The 6,000-nt window shown below is 33.8% G+C and overlaps 1 protein-coding gene and 1 pseudogene across 1 annotated transcript in view; one reads left to right on the forward strand and one right to left on the reverse strand.

The window, feature by feature from the left end:
- Nucleotides 1-440: 440 nt before the first annotated feature.
- LOC107565165 (phosphomannomutase 2-like) lies at nucleotides 441-3,220 on the reverse strand (annotated as a pseudogene).
- Nucleotides 3,221-5,409: 2,189 nt separating this feature from the next.
- mad1l1 (mitotic arrest deficient 1 like 1) overlaps nucleotides 5,410-6,000 on the forward strand; it is a 98,414-nt gene continuing 97,823 nt past the window's right edge. Inside the window, exon 1 of the mRNA XM_016249466.1 lies at nucleotides 5,410-5,562. The gene's annotated coding sequence lies outside the window, so the exon portion shown is untranslated. The remainder of the gene's footprint in view (nucleotides 5,563-6,000) is intronic.

The following is a 6,000-nucleotide window of genomic DNA, read 5'->3' on the forward strand; positions in this document are numbered from 1 at the left end:
ATTCGAAGTTAATAAAGCCCTTTGTCTTGAAGTCTTTTTAAATCCTACTTATGAAAATTAGACCTAAATTGTAGTACCTTCACCATTAATTTTAGTTAAGTCCAGCCTACACCTGTTCTTATTAATCACTTCTGCTCCTGATTTAAAAAAAAAACATAACACAAGTACAGTAACATTTGATGAAATCCATCCTGTCATAACTGAATATCTGTCTTTACATTTGGACCAAAGTGTTTAATAATAAAATAAATAGTGTATATTTATAGTGTATATTTCCAGTACTGACATGATTAAAGACAGAAGTTCAGACAGTGACACTAGCACCAGTCAGTTCCTTAAACCTGTAAATAATATCAGATTACATAGAAAATGAACACTGTATGTACAGGTTTATCTAGTACCTGTCATGAGGTACAATCATTGAAGTACACAAAGACAATAATGGCTTGGACATGTCAAGTGAGATTTCTATTTATAATTTCACAGTTCATGGACATTGTATTCTTCTACTGTACTTCATTCTGGATAGCAGAGCTGAAGAAGAGCTCCTTGCAGATCCTCTGTGTGTCCTCAGGAGACTTGACCTCATGACCAATTGTTCTGGGGTCTACAAAGATTTCATAATCGTTTCCGCCCTGTTTGTAAAAAAAAAAAAATCACAAAACTGCTTAATTCAAGCAAGTCTGAGACATTTATGCAGCAGCACATGTATGCATGAATACACAAATGCTACTACTAGTCAAGATTGTAGTAGTCAATTCTTGGGCTCACAGGCATAGTTTTGTCTCCAAAGAAATGGATGCGCTGATATGAGTCTCTACAATTCCCAGACAGTATCGCTTATCCCAACCCACTGGAAACACATCAAAGCTGATCTGCCCACCTGCAGGAAAAAATAAACATACATATTATGATGTATAGAATTAATATATACACTACACAGATATATTACTGGCTATACAACCATATCTACAGTACTTAAATTGTTACAAACCAATGGCGAAAGCTAGTCCTTTCCCAGCAAACTCTTCCTTTAAAACAGAGACAAACTTTTCTCTGATTTTCTCCTTCTGCATAAGAACATTGAAGAAGTCACTCAACCTTTAATGACATTCTTTCAAAAGACAAAGTGATTTTTTGATATATAAGAAAAAACTATTCACATATAATATATAAATAATTGCATGGATTTTCAAGCATGGATGTACATGTTTTTTTTAGTTTGTGTTAGTATTGATGAATACAAAAAATTACCTTATCAAGTTCAAAGAATTCAATTCTTCTTGGCTGCAGCTTCGACCAATTGGAGAGACATTCAGCATTCCGTTACGGAATTCAATAAATGTGCCTCTGAGATGAAGTAAAAATACCATAAGTATTATGGTTGCAAGAAAAAAAGATGGTGTTTATATATACATAAAGTTTGGGGACAGTGAGATTTTATTTGATCAAAAATATAGCAAAAACAGAAATGCTGTAAAATGTAATTTATTCCTGTGATATCAAAGCTGAATTTTCAGCATCATTACTCCAGTCTTCAGTGTCACATGATCCTTTAGAAATCATTTTAATATACCGATTTGCAGATCAAGAAACATTTCTTATTATTATCAATAAATAAAAATAAACTATAATATTCACAATCAATATTGACCGACTTTAAAGTAAAGCAATAAAAATATGTTTTCCGCAAGCGACTACAGACGTCACGTTGTGATATCCTCACCTTTTCTTGGACACTTTTATCTTTGAAAGGTAATTGAGGCAGAAATTGATCAAATCCTGTAAAACCTCCTCTCCCAAGTATGCCTGAATATTCTGATTTAAAAAAAAAAAGAAATAAAAAAAATATGGAAATAGAAAAGCAACAAATATAATTTGCTAAACAAGTTTGTGATCTCATTTGATAGTAAACCGAGAATTAAAATTACCTGCACAGAATGTGTATGCTGTATGCTACCAAAACATTCTCAGCAAACACATAATCCACTCTATTAATAACTGTAATTTTTTGATATATAAGAAAAAACTATTCACATATAATATATAAATAATTGCATGGATTTTCAAGCATGGATGTACATGTTTTTTTTAGTTTGTGTTAGTATTGATGAATACAAAAAATTACCTTATCAAGTTCAAAGAATTCAATTCTTCTTGGCTGCAGCTTCGACCAATTGGAGAGACATTCAGCATTCCGTTACGGAATTCAATAAATGTGCCTCTGAGATGAAGTAAAAATACCATAAGTATTATGGTTGCAAGAAAAAAAGATGGTGTTTATATATACATAAAGTTTGGGGACAGTGAGATTTTATTTGATCAAAAATATAGCAAAAACAGAAATGCTGTAAAATGTAATTTATTCCTGTGATATCAAAGCTGAATTTTCAGCATCATTACTCCAGTCTTCAGTGTCACATGATCCTTTAGAAATCATTCTAATATACCGATTTGCAGATCAAGAAACATTTCTTATTATTATCAATAAATAAAAATAAACTATAATATTCACAATCAATATTGACCGACTTTAAAGTAAAGCAATAAAAATATGTTTTCCGCAAGCGACTACAGACGTCACGTTGTGATGTCCTCACCTTTTCTTGGACACTTTTATCTTTGAAAGGTAATTGAGGCAGAAATTGATCAAATCCTGTAAAACCTCCTCTCCCAAGTATGCCTGAATATTCTGATTTAAAAAAAAAAAAAGAAATAAAAAAAATATGGAAATAGAAAAGCAACAAATATAATTTGCTAAACAAGTTTGTGATCTCATTTGATAGTAAACCGAGAATTAAAATTACCTGCACAGAATGCAGCTGCCCAAACCTGTATGCTACCAAAACATTCTCAGCAAACACATAATCCACTCTATTAATAACTGTAAAGGAAATGAAAGATTTTAAGTACTCATGAATACTATAAATACACTGAATGTTTCGTGCATGTATTTAAACAGAGTTTTGCAATTGTTCTACACACCATCATCACCCAACTGTTCTTTAATTTTGTCCAGGTCTGATCCTCCGACCACCCTGACTCTCACTCGCTGTCTGAGATCATTCAAGAACTGATGCATGTCAGGAGTTGCTTTCTAAAGACAAAAACATACACAGGGGTAACTACTTTACTCCAAACACAAAATAATAAAATGCCAGTTCTTCTTTACATATGTAATATGCAAATATATTGATTTTCTTTTTTTTACCTTTTCCATTATGTGAGGTTTCATGAATTGCTTCGTTCTTCATAATTATTTTACAAGTTAAATTTTGGGTAACGACATCCCCTGCTGTAGGGTCCAAGTCAGTGTTGCCAAGTCTGCGGTTTTCCTGCGGAATTGGGCTACTTTAACACTGTTGCTGCGGGTTGTTTTTCATGTCCGCGGGTTTAAGCGACCCCAATAATGTTATATTTAGACCCTAAAATGTGCATTTTACCAGGGGAACCCCACCAAAAACATGTATTTTACCCCACCTGAATGCGATTTTACCGGGGGTTCCCCCTCAAAACGTGATTGGGCTAGTTTTGAGAAGCAATTGGGCAGGTTTTGTTGTGAAAACCTGGCAACCCTGGTCCAAGTGTGTGTTACAGTCCCCCCCCCCTTATCTATTGAAATGAAATAGCTGTTCTGTAGCAATGATTTAATGTTTGTCTATAGAGAAATTGACTTTGAAAAAGTAAATGTACCCCTGAGAAAATATTCACTGGAAGTGAAAAGTGTCACAACTAATCACAATCTTCCATACATCAACTTTTGAAACAGAAATGCTTATTCTTCTGCCTTGAAACGCAACCTTACAATCTTTTATTTCAGTGGTCCTCAAACTTTTTATGCCAAGTACCACCACCTCAGAAAATATCTGGCTCTCCAAGTACCACCATAATGGCCAACATTAAAATACAGTAGCGTAGTAGGCCTAACAATTCAGATACAGCTTTGCACAGTTCAAAAACAAGGCAGTTTTATTCCTAATAAGAATATTTGTTGTTAACAGTCACTTTAACATTGTAAATACACAGTTTGAACATTAACACTGCACTGTGCTTACATGCAGGTAAATAAAAAACTTAAATAATGATTAAATTAAAATGACCTAAAAGTTAAATAAAAACTGTATACTGTACTTAAATGTAAAAAAGAGATTAAATTGAAATGTATTGTGTTTTAACATTAATTTATATTTAATTTAGTGATTCCTCTGAGTACCACACTTTGAGAAGCACTGTTTTATTTCATGTCATTTAAATCAGGGGGTCTCAGCACTTCCAAGGGGGCATCAAAATGACTTCAACAAGCAATAAAATAAGCCATTCATTTCTCATTTTAATTGACTTTTTAAAATTATTCATATGTTTTCACCATCTTGGAAAAACTGCATATATGAGGTAGTCCAATTTTTACATGTTTTAGCTATACCAACAATATCAGGCAGAAATCATCTGATAAAATATTGTTAAATATATAAATCCAGTAAATCCAGAAAAGTAATTGGGCCTTTGAATATTGTTGTGGACAATGGGGCCCCTGGAGTCAAAAAGGTAGCAAACTACTGCTTTAAATGTTCTTGCACTGTTTTTCACCAGGATGTGTTTAATTTAAGGCCAGTCCATAACTATATTTGACTTACAGTCAATCAAATCAAATCTTCACCTCACAAGCAGTCTAAAATAGTATGAAGTATGAAAGTTATCTTTAATAGACAGTCATGACTGTCATTTAGGATGTGCCAAGAAAGAAGACTAGATTGTTTTGTATTATCACCCCAAAACTTTATTTAAAATACATATTTGACTTTATAAAAAAAACAGTCAGATTACAAGATGCGTATACAGATCATCATTCAGTTTCATACATTTACGCCTCAGTTTTGTTTTTAAAGGCAGTTGTCAACTCACAAATAGTTATTATGCATAGTCATCCTCCAGCATAAGAGTCACATCTTCTTCTTCTTTTGGAGTTTTATGGCGGTTGGCAAACAAACGATAGGTGCATTCCCGCCACCTACTAGGCTGGAGTGTCGACCATTGATGGAACAGGAAGAACTAAAAAAAATAAAAAATAAAATTTTATAATAATAAAATTTTATAAAAATAAATTCTTCTAAATCCTGTTAAACAGTAGAGTTGTTGCCGGAAGTGTATTGGAGCGCGTGAGTTACGAGTCACCGTGAACGACCTCCACGTGCTCAACAACACTAGCGCTTGTGTGTTATTAATTTTACGCACCAGTTCAATAAACAAGAAGAATAAGTTGGATTTTCCAGCATAGGATGTACATAGTATTTTTAGCTAGTGTAAGTGCGACCAATTCAAATTTCGATGAAAGCGGTATATAGAATTAGAATGAGTGAATCCATTCCGCCCATCCACACAGGTGGCGCTGTTGAGTTGTTTAGCGAACCAGCGCTCATATCCTCTCATATACGAAGTAGCGGCATCTCAACCAACTACAACAAAACTGTATACTTCAAACTAGAGACGCGAGCGCCAAGAGAGAGGGAGCTGTGAAGAGCGAGTTACGGATTTCTCATAAATATTCATCCGAAAGAAAGACACGTATGTTAGTGCATTTTTATTCGGTCTGTATTTTAGCCTGTGAGTAAAATTGTTTCTATTGACGAGCATTAGTGAGGTCAAGTTTAGCTGAACGCTTGCTAACTAAATAACTGAACTGTTAGCGTGTGTGATTTAACTTCACATACCGTCTCTATTAATGTTTCCCTTCATTAACAAGAATTGTAAACTATTTCATTTAATTCGTTATTTAATCTGTTTTAAAGAGATCTCGAGTCTGTCAAAGGAAATACTATGTTTTGGACCATGAACTATGATAATACCATAGTACTCTTTGAAGTTCTGTGTTGTGTACAGTTTAAATGTCATGATATATGAATAGGGCAGACCTTTAGCACCATGGTATTGTCAACTAATTCCATGAGGGAAAATATTTCCACACTCAGTAAGTGTGTGTGTGTGTGTGTGTGTGTGTGTGTG

Source organism: Sinocyclocheilus grahami, unplaced genomic scaffold (assembly GCF_001515645.1).
Source record: "Sinocyclocheilus grahami isolate Dianchi unplaced genomic scaffold, SAMN03320097.WGS_v1.1 scaffold25.1, whole genome shotgun sequence".
In the NCBI taxonomy this organism is placed as follows: Eukaryota; Metazoa; Chordata; class Actinopteri; order Cypriniformes; family Cyprinidae; genus Sinocyclocheilus; species Sinocyclocheilus grahami.